Raw genomic sequence first — 14255 nt, forward strand, 5'->3', positions numbered from 1 at the left:
CACACACCTGTTCAACTTAGCTTTCGAAGCGAATAGTCTGACTTTAATTCGGCCTGCACTACACCATGTAATGTAATTTTAATTGTAACTGTCCTATTTGTTCCTTGTTCTGCCTGCATTGTGGTTTTGTGAAGCACTTTGATGTACACTAGTCTTTTAAATGTGCTATAGAAATAAATTTTGACTTGACTTGACTTGACTTATACAGAAAACTGGGCAACTTTGACAATTGGCTAAAAGCTAGACTCAAATGCAAAAGGAAAGTTTATACACAGACAGGGGAGTATTTAGCTGATAAGACTCAGGTGAGGTGGAAATAAGTATATGTTGATAATGGTGAATTTTCCATTTGCTGTGTCATGCTCACATATGAACATTAAGGGGGATGGACTTAATACTAACAGAGATAATCTTGCCTGGTCAAGATCTGTCAGTGTTTTATTATAAGGGAGTGCTTACCGGTAGTCACAAAGGCCATCAGGACATGAAGAATGATGGTAATATAGTATGATGATAGTAATTCAGTTGACTATATGAACCCTATTAATCTTGTGTGGGTGAAACCCATTACAGTGATTAAAACTCACACCACTGTCAGAAAGGGCAGCCTGTGGATTTTGATAGATTAGCACACACCAAGACCTTAGCTTATAAAACCTCAAAGTGTTCAATATGACATAAATTAAAAAAACATAAATTCGGAAATAAATATTATCATGAAAAAATGATTTGGAATAAATGCAAATCCCAAATGGAGACAGTGAAGGGAGTAGAATCTCCCATTCAGCCCATTTCTCCATCTGAAAGGTTTATGTTCCAGCAGACAGGAATACATTACAGCCCTGCTATAGCCTGCAGCCTCTGCAGTTTACACCACTCACCTCAATCTCACACAATCAAAAGAGCACTTCTTAGACATCGGCATTTCCTTCGATGTCTAAGGAGAGTTACATAAAGAGTTTGGAAATAAACTCACTGTGGCCCTACAATGCAACAACAGCATCATCAGAGGTTACCGAGCAGAAGGCCCACCACCAGCACGTAAAGACATCTATGAAGCTTAAAGATACCAGCGCTGTTTTAAGTGTTCTGTTTGTTAAATGAAAGAGTTCAGCATTCCCAAAGCAAGCCACATTTTGATCCAAAGTTACCATTGACATGTGAAAAAAGTAAATCCCAAATTGTTGATTTAGAGAAGCAAACATTTGATCATCTTGATAAAAAGAACCTGTGCTCAACATGGCACTCCATCAATCCTATAAGGGAAGTTTGCTGTGGAAAAAGTAACTACACCCCTGGCACAAAAAGCTAATTTTATTCTTTTAGGAATGATTTTTTTGGTGCTTTTTTAAAAATTCATTTTGCATAATTGTTTGGTGTGATGAAACCTTTGACAGCATTACTTCCACTTTAAAGATGCTTAGTTTTCGATTTGTAGTTTAATAAACAATTTTTAACAATTTTCTTTGCATGTCTCAAAGGTTATCAGATATTTTAAACAAGGAAAACAATACCCGTGGATTTAATTTGCTTTTCCTGTGACTGAATGCCTTCCTGTGTCTCCAGTGATAAACTCTTACACCACCTTTATTTTTTTTTTATCATAAGAGCAGAATAAAAAGAGTATAAAAACATCCTTTCTACCACAGAACTTTGAATTTTGAAGTCACCCCATCTCCTTGTGGTCTCAATGAAGATTTTGATGTAGGATTTTTTTTGTAAGTGGTGTAATTTGGCTCGTTTAGACTATTTGGTGAATGTCTGGCAACCAACAGTCACTGAGAAAAAGTTATTATTTGCAGGCTTGTTACAAGTGGTGGTTGTTAAAGCTCATACAGGCCTAGAGTGGCCTAGAGCGGCGGTCCCCAACCTTTTTTGCGCAACGGACCGGTTTATGCCCGACATTATTTTCACGGACCGGCCTTTAAGGTGTCGCGGATAAATACAACAAAATAAAACTAGTACCGGTACCGAAAAAAAGAATATTTATTCATAACACACGTGAAAAGACCCAGGAAAACCGAGTTAACGATAAAAACGATAACAAAATAACGCTGAAAACCGATAAAAACCCTGAAAACCATACATTTCACACCTGAGCCTCAACTCTTGCGGCCAGGTACCAAACGACTCACGGACCGGTACCGGTCCGAGGCCCGGGGGCTGGGGACCGCTGGCCTAGAGTATTCCGTGACTATTTGGCGAGTCGCAGTTGGAGGTTGCTGGTATTTGCCATAGTTGTCTTTTTACTGCCATCTTTATTCAAAATCCAATAATTACCAAGAGAATTAGAGGTAAAAATTAACTAAAAAAAATTTAATTCAAATGCAAAATAACAGAATTTTACAGGTTAAAGTTTAAACTTGTAGATGGTCAAATGCTGTTTTCGAACAGTCTGCTTTGATTCCTCCCATTATCACTTGTATTTCCTATTGCCACTTTAGAATATGATTGCAATATTGGAGGAGCTGTTTAGACCCATTTATTTTTTTTCTCAGAGATGGTATTATGTAACTCACAGTTGGAGTTCTCATATGCCTGGGATCAGCATGAAACCCTCCCAGTGAAATTATCACTACAGAAGCTTAAGAGCACCGTTAGTAAATGTAATTTTCTCTTATAAATAGTAGAAGGTACAAGCCCGAGTTCATAAAGACTTTGATGTAGACTTTGATGCTTTGACGAGTAACACAAAGCTTAACATTCTGTTATACGTCTGCGCAGAAGCTCAAAATGCTGTGAAAACTGAAAATGCAGTCTTTGATCGTGCCAAAATCATGTCAAAACATGATTTCTTTGAAATAAGGTTTAAATTTAAAGAAAAGGGAAGTAGCTGTCACATGTCACAAACCTATAGATCGTAGCCTACAAGCCCCCATTAGGCTAAGTGGAGCCCTTGCTATACATCAATAGACAAATCACATACAGGGTGCTCTATTTAAGCAGCTTTGCAACCCCTTGTGATGTTTGACATACTCAATGTCACACCTGTTCTGTCATTGATATTCCTCTGTATCTGCTCTGTGCTCTACATTTCTGCATGAGTGTGGAGGTCCCACAACAAATTCATACAATATTAATTTCTGCACATGAAAGAACATTTGGAAAAACTTTGCCATATCAGAGGTCCCTGCTGCTTCACAGCTCTAGAATTGCCACAATCACATTCAGCTCCCGTTCCTGTCTTAAATATGCAAATTCAATGACTAGTGCCAAATCTTTCCATTTAGTTCCTCACATTCCTTTTGCCTTTCCATTTTTTTTAAACTTAACAAACTAAAAACCCCAAAAAACAAACATTCACACTGCAAACAGAGAAAAGTACAGTGGTATAAAAAGGCCATTCTGAGTTAAAAAACAAACAAACAAACAAGAAAGGATATTTAGAGGAGGAAGCGCTCTGAGAAAAACAATTAAAAAAAAATCTACAAATTCTGAGATCAAAGCTGATAGTTTCATTAATAATAATATAGTAATATAGATAAAGTAGATAAATCAATAGAAGTGGGAGGTGGCTCTATCAGTTAGCTTTGACCACAAATTCTGGTCTCACATACACTACCCTTCAAAAGTTTTAGAAAACCCCAATTTTTCAAGTTTTTTATTGAAAATTATGCATTGTAATGTCACATTGTACTCTGAGATGAAAGCATAGTAGAAATAAGCAAATGGAGTTAAAAAAGAAATCATGGAATCAATTTAGAGACCAATTTATGGTGAAGGGTTGGAATAAATAAATGTGCACCTCTTCCTAACTGATTCAGAACCGCTGAAGCAATATTGAAATGTATTTTGCTGTATTTTGAGCAGCATTTTTTCTTCTTTTCTTTGCTAAATGAACTTCTGTATATTGTTTAAATGATCAAAATAAATAACCTAACAAACAAATAAACAAACAAAAAAAATTCATTCTAAGCTATGAACTCATTAAAGTGGCCACTTTTAACAGATATAACAGCCGAACACACCCGTGGCATTCTTTCTACAATAGAAATCAAATATTCTTCAGAAAGTTCTTCCCAATATCTGTTGCAGAAGTTCCCATAAATGTGTGGCACTTGTAGGTTTGCTTTCACTCTTCTGTCCAGTTCATCCCAAACCAGCTCAATGGGGTTTAAGTCTGGCCACTCCATGTTTTCAAGCTTACCATCTTGTCTTTTTTTCCTGAAGTACTTCTGTCATAGGCAGAAGGTTCTTTGTCTTATTCTGATGTCTTAGCAATGACCTTCCTTGCGGCAACTCATCTGTCAAACCTGCAGCTCAAAGTCACAGTTGAAACTCAGACTTGCTTACTATGAACACTATTTAGCTACGCCGTTGTCCTGTGAACCACCTATCATGCAAGTTGTTAACTCTCAGAAACCTCTCAGTTTTGGTTTCAGGTCTGCCAGACCTACTGTCAGAATTTGCCCCAGTTTCTGTGCGCCGTTTGATGGTGAAGGAACTGTACTCACTGACACACTGACTTTCTTTGCCATTTCTCTGTAGGAAAAACATACATTTTAAGTGTTATGGGAAACTCTGCCTCTCTTCCAGTCTTAATTGCCTTTATCTTGGATTTTTGTAGCAACACACTAATTTCTGCAGTACAATACTGTTCCACTGATTCTCACATGGATATGGTACCACAATGTGTTCCAACACTGCTTTTATGCAGACAGAGGGGGTTGTAAGTAATCCAAAAAAGTTAGAACAGCTGTAGGAATTAGTAGGAGCAGCTTAGTAGTTGATCAACCTCCTTGTGTTCCCTGAAAAAAAGAGCTGTTACTCCCCACATGCACTATTAGACAATTACATGGAGAAACCTTATGAACACAAGCTTTCTCACGCACACAGGTGTACACACAAGTGTTCACACAGGTGAGCGCGCAGGTACTCACAGACACACTCTATCTTGGGCAGCTGCTGCCTCTTGAAATATCTTGTATTTTTAATACTGTGTGCTGTTCAGTAACAGTGTCATTGCTATTTATATGCTGCTTGTTGCTGTGGTTTCTCCTGGATAAATGGTGTGTTTACAGTTGCACCCAACCATATTTGGGCAATGATGCAATTTCTGTAGCTTGTCTCTTTTTTTTTACCATCACAGTGGAGTTCAATTAAGATATCACTGAAGTGCACACTTTCAGCTTTAAATTAAAGAGTTTAATAAAAGCATTTAAGCAACTATTTACAGGATTTTTTTAAGAAGAGCTGCCCATTTTCAGTGGGTCAAAAGAATTTCTGGACATGCAACTTCACAGCCAGCTAAGGCCTGTACGCTCGTGATGTCATTACCGATTACGTAGATAAAACATCTGGAGTATGAGGTCCAAAAAGATCCTGTTGTTTTGATTTAAACCCTACTGTGTTGGCGTACAGACTAAAAATTGCACAAATTGTGTCACTGTTCGAATACATATGGACCTAACTATAAATAGGACTTAACATTACTAACCTGCAATGTCCAGTTAGTGCTGTAAGTTGCTTGGTCTTTGGTTTAAGGTAATCTCTTCATGTTAGCTAGTGTCACTAGTGTCATTTCACATTTCAACACCACCTAGCTAGTTTGTTAGCTAAGTAGATTATGTGAAGCCTTATGTTGCTATATAAACAAAAAGCAGATTTCATGATATAATGTTTAGCTACAGCCATAACTGGAGCAGACTGGCTAATGCTTAACTGATTATTCTAACTTAAATCTACAAATGCTGACATATGCAGGTTATGCAGTAGCTACATGTCAGGATTTATACCTGTGTGCACTGTATTGATGATGAAGTCTAGTTACATTTCTGGGGACATGTATGTCAGGTCACGTCACAGGGTTTTAGAAGGGCTATGATATATCTATGGCATATATTTAATACAGAAGGGTAAGACTGTTAGATTCTGGCAGCAGATATAAAAGCTACCATAATAGATAGCTCCACATGTTTGATTTGGCAGTTTCACACAAAATATCCCAAAGGGGGTTTTTGTCTCTGGCTGGAATTGAACCAGCAACATTTTGCTTGCCAAGGAAATACATAAATCACTATACTATAGAGCCACACAGAAGCTGGTAGGAGCTTCTGTGTAAAGATAAAAATATCTGACTAAGAAGAAAAGAAAACCACTGACAGTGTGACATTAACATTACTCTTAGCAAGCTCTGATGTAACAATCAGCTGACTTTTAAAATTTGCTTATTCAGCAAATCATTATATTTCCCTTCATTGGCCTCCATATTAGCTCTTTTCATCTGGCTGCTGTTATCTTGTTATCTTTCTTTCAATTTTGTTTGTTTAAGTTTAATCTGTTTGGCTGCAGGTCATTAATGTAATGTAATGGATGTTGTTTGTTTTTTGTTTGCCACCTAATATTTTCCTCACCATCTGTAATCTGTTTCTTCTGAGCAAACAGGTAGATGAAAGAGCTGAAACTACATTCTCATTTCATGGTCTTGTTTCCCCTGTATGACAGGTAGGCTGCCAGCTTCATCATAAATTTAGCATAAAACATGTGTGTCGGTATCAGCGCCTAATGGTCCCTTTTTGTCAAGCTCCCGTCCGCAGGGTAACAACTCAGCGGCCATGAAGATTTGGACAGGTAATTCACTTTCCCAGCCACACTTTTCATGCAGGCAACTCAGCTGAATGCAACAGAAGGTAGAAATGGCTTAAAAATCTCATTTGGACTCCATTGCATGGGCAAGGCAGGCAAACCCCAGAAACGGTGACCCATGAAATCAGGGTGAGGACAACTGCCTCCACTAGGCCCCATCCTCATTATAACGTCTTGAAAAACTGGAAGGAAAAGGTCAGAGAGGGTACGAGAATGAGGAGATGTGAAATGCAACACTAAAAATGTATCTCAGGACATATATATGTGCCAAAATATGTAATGGACAGTGTATGCCGTGCAACAAACATCCCAGGGATGCTGCGATTATGCAGGATACTGTACGCCTTGACCTTAAGCACAGTCTTGACATGGTTTGGGGGTATCGTGACTGCCTGTAATCAGAGTGTAGAGTTAGATGAAAGGGTTTGCTTTTCATTTAGTCTCTGCATGTTCAAAAAAAGTCAGGTAATCAGACATTGTTAAGCCAGCTTAAAAAATGCAAATTGCCAGCTTTTGGTTTCACAACAAAGAGTAAAGAGGGACAAGTCTTTGTGTCCCACTGAGCTGTGATGGACTCGGCGAGATGAGGAAGCTATTTCCCCTTCAAAGCAAATTGAACAGAATTGATTCCATCCCATCCTCTGCGAGAGAGCGGCTTCAAAGAGAATGTTTCTCCAAGGCCTCGTAACTGATGTCATCTTACTGAAGCAAAACCAAATCCCCTACGTTGTATGTGTGATCCGGTCCCCAATGAACGAGCAGTTAATTAATTCCTCTAAAAGACAATTAGTCTCTTCAATCAAATCCTTTGGGCATGTTTGAATTTTGGTGAGTCCAGTTTTCCTCCAAAGCAAATGATTAATCACACGGATTGCCCACCGTGCTCATAAATAGAGCTTTCACACATCTACACACACACCAGAGTAGGTTAACCTTTCTTATTAGTGATCGCAGGATTTTGGTCATGCGTGATGATTCACACCACAGCATTTTGGGTGTTTTTTTATGACTCTTTGCACAAATGACTCATTAAACTTTAATGCTGATCACAATGCATATGCATGACTTTAAGTATTATTTTTACATATCAAATGGGTCATATCTGCAGTGCAAATGTGCTCATGTTGTGATCCTCGCAAAGATCAGCTCAAAGTTCAAGATGTTTGTTAGAGAGAAGAATAAACACTCAGGCTTGGGTAATTCAGCATTCAAGGTTTCTGTGTTTTCACAGCTATATAGCCATGCTCTAGGCTACAGGTTTTTCATATCCATGGAAACACAAAAACCAAGCTGGATATTTCCCCCAAAGGGGCTAGGAAGGCTGAGGCTAGGAAATAAAAAGCAAGGAAACAATGAGACAAAAAGGAGTTCCATGAGGACAAACAGAAGGATCAGTATTCAGGTCAGAAGTTCAGAAATATAAATACTTTTTGCATCATTTTGCAGAAATAGAAATCGTTTTCTTTATTTTTGTGTTGAAACCGAGAAACATTCTGCAAATTGCTATAATATCTTTCACACTAGCTAAAGTTCAATGAAATGTCCCCAGCTGTAAATGCATTTTTTTCCTTGAACATTGTATGTGTGTGTGTGTTTATTTTTCATTCATGAAACCTTTTTTCTAACCAACAGTGCTCCAAAGAAGCTTAGTAAATCGCTAGTTACATGTGTATAGCTTTCAAATATTTGGTAGCTAAAGGGATGAAAAGCTCCACATATGTAGGTTGTGTCCATTAGCACCAGCTTTTGCATGTTTCTCTTTTATGTAATGCAAAGCTCCCGGTAATCACTTTAATGCTCAGCACAGTCAGTGCGAAGAGAAGGCATTCACCCATTCACTGAGTTGGGTGAATCCAGTTTCGCCTGCAGGTACCAGGAATCTATTAGCCCCATCCACCCCTCTCTGTGCATTGAGCACTGTAAACTCAATGGGGCTTTGTGATAACGGAACAAAACCTGGAAGTCAATGAAAGAACTACTCCATGCATGCATGCTGTAAGGCATATCACCTGTAGCGCTACCCTTATAGCCACCCTAAGGAGGAAATATTAGTTACTGAAGAGTGATTTCAGTCCGATATGTTTCGTTTTTTTGCACCAGCAATGGTGAGGATATCTTTATATTTTCTATTATCCAAGCATAAAGATGCTAATTTAGTGGCATGATTAATTTCAACACCCAGAAATAGTGATATAGTTCAAACAAGTCCAATCAACATAAACGTGTAATGTGATTTTTTGGCGCTTGGAAGATAGTTCAAGCTCTGAATGGTCAGTAAGACTTATTTAGCAAGTGGTAAAAAAAGGCCTAAGTGGTTAACTGGCGACCTGGTGAATGTTAAGAAGTTATTAGGTTAATGGAAAACAATATCCTTGACATCATCGTCCATCAACAAAACCCCATTTTGCACTATCATATGTATGTTCAGTTTGGTGTAGCTGTGGGAGCCTGAAGGAAGCAGCACACATTGGCCTGCCAGTTGTGAATACGCTGGAATACAAGCTGTGGTTGTTGCACATCACACAGACTTTGCACTTGGAGGTGGCAGGTTAAAGACTGGCTAATGTTCAATCAAACTGCCTCTGACATCTGTGTCCTCACATTAACCCCCCATCAGGTGTTGTCTGGAAAGGTTCAGGGCTTCGCTGCATGTGTGAAAAAATTACCCGCAGATACATGCGTAACTACAAGATAAACGCACACCCCTGCATGTGACCCTACACATCAACACACACCCTCATCACCTATTCAGGCATGACAGATTAAAAGCAACCTGAAGCTGTTAGCATAATGAAAGTGTGCATCCCACCCTTGCATGAAACCAACCCCACACATTTATCCTGAACTCACGGTGCAGCCCATTAATTCATCTGCCAATACACATCTGTACTAATTACCAGAGTCTGAACATGTACATTCACCCACCATTAGTAATTTACACCTGGCTGCATGGGGCAAATTATCTTTGTTGCAAATGATCACCTGCCTCAAGTATTCCCACTAAGCCTCCAGTTTGTATCAAAACTTTAAAGGCTTCCTTAAGTATGATGTTATTCCTGGCATTAATACACTGCTGCAGTTTGTCTTCTGATTGAAATGCAGCCTCGCTTGTAAGGCGAAGACCCAGTCGAGATGCAACAGGCAGGTCTGGTATACAACATTCCTCTAATGAACCCTCTAGATAACAGTGCATGATGGGAAGCAGATGTGCTACAATTGTTCATTTAACCCCCTAGTCCTTTGATTCAGAAGGTCTCTCAATATCTCAACATGCTCAGCCATAGCTATCTGCAAACCAGGACCCAGGGAGACATGGGGAGGACAGAATGAGACAAAGAGAAAAATAGAAAGGAAAAAAAGGATGAAAGACATGCTTTTTTCCCCCCTAAGACAAAGAAGCAAAGCTGAAACGCCACAACACCAGAGAGCTGCCTACATGTTATTTATCAGCTTCTGAAGGCCACCGCAGACACATTTACTCACTGTGTCATGAAGAAACATTTTTCCCCTGCCAGCAGAATCACCTCATATCAGAGCCTTTCCCTGTAACTGAGAGTTTTCCTCTGTAGTGTAATAAGATTGTGTCCCTATATCCCTACCAACCATGATTAAGGTATTTTTCAATGTTAAATTCCATTATTGATGCACAAACTGTCAAGAATAGTGAATTAGGTGCAGTGAAATTGGGTGGATTCTGACTACTGTTCCTAAGGTGTGCCATTGTAATAGCTTGTATGAAAAAGTACTAAGACATCCTATTTCTCATTTCACAAGTGTAAAAATGACATTACACTTCTCAGATATCAAGGAAAATGCTTTGGGGGAACAATTAATGCTGGGCATGGGAGTTCTAGCCAAGAGTACAGCAATTAAGGTTTAGCTTTCACTTTTCATCTCTATTTGTCACATTTGCAAATAAACAAAGTGGACTCAAGTGTGAACAAATGGAGATGGACTGGCACAGAGATAAAACTGTAACATAACAAAAGGCATTGTTCGGGAAAGCAGGGGAGTCCAAGACAGAAAAGCAAAGAAATCCAAGAAGAGAGCCAAAAGGAGAAAGTAACAAAGGAGACCGAGGAAAGCAAGGGACTAGAGCCCTGGTGAATGTCACAAAGGCTGAGGATGCCATATCATAGCTGTATACAAAAGATGGACATGGCAACAATTAGGTCATGCTTTGGTTTTTGGGCTGTGCATTTTTTAAATGGTAAATGGCCTGTATTTGTATAACGCTTTACTAGTCCCTAAGGACCCCAAAGCACTTTACGCATTCAGTTATCCACCCATTCACACACACATTCACACACTGGTGATGTCAAGCTACATTGTAGCCACAGGCACCCTGGGGCGCACTGACAGAGGCGAGGCTGCCGGACACTGGCGCCACCGGGCCCTCTGACCACCACCAGTAGGCAATGGGTGAAGTGTTTTGCCCAAGGACACAACGACCGAGATTGTCGTAGCCGGGGCTCAAACCGGCAACCTTCCGATTACAAGACGAACTGCCAACTCTTGAGCCACAATCGCCCCATTTTTAAAACCAAAATAACTAACAGAGAATGAGGCAAATGGTTGTTGGGTGGTAACTTATTAGCTAATGCTAAAAACTTGGTTAGCAATCTGTGTTCATGTGAGTCTGTGCATTGTGTATGACAAACAGCCATGTCTCCAGTTCATCTTAACACCCCTAACCATTTATTGAGGAGGATTAGTTGTGAAAGTAAGCCATGAAGAAGGAAACTTTCCATAGAAGCTGTGTCTAAATATGTATATTACTTCACCTAGTTTAGTTCTGGGAGGAGACACAAACCCATCCTAGGGAGGGCACAGCTAGTATATTCCTAATGTTGGTCCCAAGCCCGGATAAATAAGAGTGTTATGAAGAAAGGAATCTGGCGTAAAATCTATGCCAAAACAAATGTGCGAATCCGTCTGCTGTAGCGACCCTTGGGAACAGGAATCAGCTCCAAGTATCTTCTGCTTTAAAGTTGGAGATTTTAGCATGGGAGTCTACAAAGATTCACTCAGTTTTGGAGGCAGCCTCAAGAGGCCAGTTGTGGAATTACGCTTCTATATTTGCTTCATTTTTCAGCCCTGGAGGTTGCAGCCGGGATAAAAAACACTAAAATTAAATACACTAGTACAACACAGGGATAATATGGCACAGGTGAACTCAATCAAAACAGTTACAGAGCTTCTAATGTAACAGAGAACTTCCTTTCTCTACAGTCTCAGTCGTATATTCTAAAAATGAAGCTGTGGGCTAAACATTTTTCCTCTGGAAATGTTCATATTTCAATATGAGAGCATCTTTTTGGTTTCATGTGGAATTGTAAATTTTTTTTTTATATCTCTGTCTATCTCATCAGAATACACACCTATCCATCTGTCTGAATTTCAGCCAATATTCCACAATGTGAAACAGAAAAACTGTAAAATAAAACAGGAAGCAGAATGAAGAAAGGTGAAGAATAACTCACACATATGCTCTATATGTGTGAGGTATTCTATATGTTGGGCAGAAAATAAGAAACAGCATTCAATAACATAAAGAAGGAGAAAACTGAGGATTGCAGCAGAAACCACAGGCAATTATAACGACAGACTCTGACAGTGAAAGCAAATAACTTTACAAGGGAAAAATAGGACAGCCCCCCCCCCCACACACACACACACAAAAGTACATTAACAGTGTAATACACCATGACAGTAAATTCATCATTATCAATCTCCATCATGTGCAGTGTAATTATTTTAAAGTGAGACTTGTGGTCAGCATTGTGTCTGACAAGTTTCTCTATCATATTCGCCATTAAATCAAACCACAAACATGAAACGAGCACACCGATGATGATATCCATTTGCGTCCATTATCTTGTAGCGCAAAATGAAGACCAGCTAAATTACAAAGGCAAGGAAAATTTTACCCGAGGCATGTAATTACTGCCTGTAACTCTCCAGCCTTGTTGTAGAATCACTACCATTTCATAAATGCACTATATATGCTCTGCACAGGACTGCTCTTTATCTGCATTTAATTATGCACCAGAGAATAATATAATTAGAGCCATAAGCACTTAGGATTGTTGATGAATGTGAATTGAATAATTGAATAATCTTAATGATGGCTCCAAATTTTATTTGTCAGTAGGTAAGACATTTCTATAAGTGTAGTCCATGTTAAGTTTTAAACTACCAAAAAAATAACTAAAGATGGCAAATGTCAATATTATTAGGGAAAGGTTACATGAAGTCCCAGAGATACAGTATTATTGTCACATAATACATATCAGATACATCTTGATTTTACATTTGAGGATGCAGAATTCATTGCAAAAGGGTTCAGGATCTCATAATGTACAGGAAAGCACATGGTGGTGGGATTGCACTTTATATTTAAGAGCCAATTGAGATCAGAGGTGATTTGACACCAGATGAGATTGAAATGGTTGCAAGTGCATTTACCTACTTGAGACCAACATCAGTGTGTTGTTGTTATAGAACAACAAGTGCAAATATTTTTTTCTGGATATAATTTGTGAAAAATTAGATCAGGTCATGTGTGTGATCTTAATAATAAACTCTAATTTATGGGTGACCTGAATATCTAATGAAATTTACAGAGCTGTCAAATGAAAAATAGGCTCCTATATAGCAAATATTTGTGGATTATCTCAAGTAAATAATGTTCCAACAAGAACATGGCAGAAAAGTGATGGCACAGAAATCTCTAGTTGTATTAATTGACACATCTTAACCAATTACAATGTTGCAGTATCATGGGCCAAAGAAATATCTATACTGTTAGGGTATAGTGCTAATAATTGAATGGAGCAGCATTTGTTGTCCTTTGTTGTGGGTATAGAACAAACTGCAATGATGCATAAATGTCTTGACTGTTTAGCTGTAAAACAAACAGTTTACTCTTGTGTTTATTGTTGCAAAAAGCCAGTTATTTTGTACAAAAATGTCTACTTTAGTGCAAACAGACATGATTGTTCGACCAGACACGGTACATGGGTACAATTATTTTTTTTTCACCCACAAAACAAATCAATTGAACTAAATTGTGTCAGACTATGAAGGAACGGCATTCACAACCAAAACAGATAACACAAGAAACGAGTAAAATAAAACAAAAAAAAAAATCAACTTCAAAACAAAATCTATTTGCCCTGACTCTTAATCACAGATAAAAAAAAAAAAATACTGAGACGTTTGGATCGTTGTATGTATGTGTGTTGTAATAATGTATGTTATTTTCAAATGATGTTTTATTTCTCTGTGTAGGCTTTTAAAGTGCACTGTCAAAGCGTAAAGGTTTGAGGCCACAGAAAGAACAGCTGCTACATTGCTAAACTAAACTCATATGGCAATCATGACATAAGAGCTACAGAAGAAAAAAATTATGTACAATGAATAGTTAACTTATTTAAAAATGTGTGGACAGCATATACTACAGTGATTTACACATCACACTGAGACAATCTAATTCCATTTAGTTTATTAATTTTTGTGGATATTATGCTTACATGGTGCACCTGACCACGTTTATGCTTAATCAGATTACTGCTAATTAATTGATGTATAGCAAACATGGGCATATGTTGCATTCTGATGCTGGCTGGTTTATTTGACTCTGGGGCAAAATATAATAAAGCTGCTAT

Source organism: Maylandia zebra, linkage group LG16, assembly GCF_041146795.1.
Source record: "Maylandia zebra isolate NMK-2024a linkage group LG16, Mzebra_GT3a, whole genome shotgun sequence".
In the NCBI taxonomy this organism is placed as follows: Eukaryota; Metazoa; Chordata; class Actinopteri; order Cichliformes; family Cichlidae; genus Maylandia; species Maylandia zebra.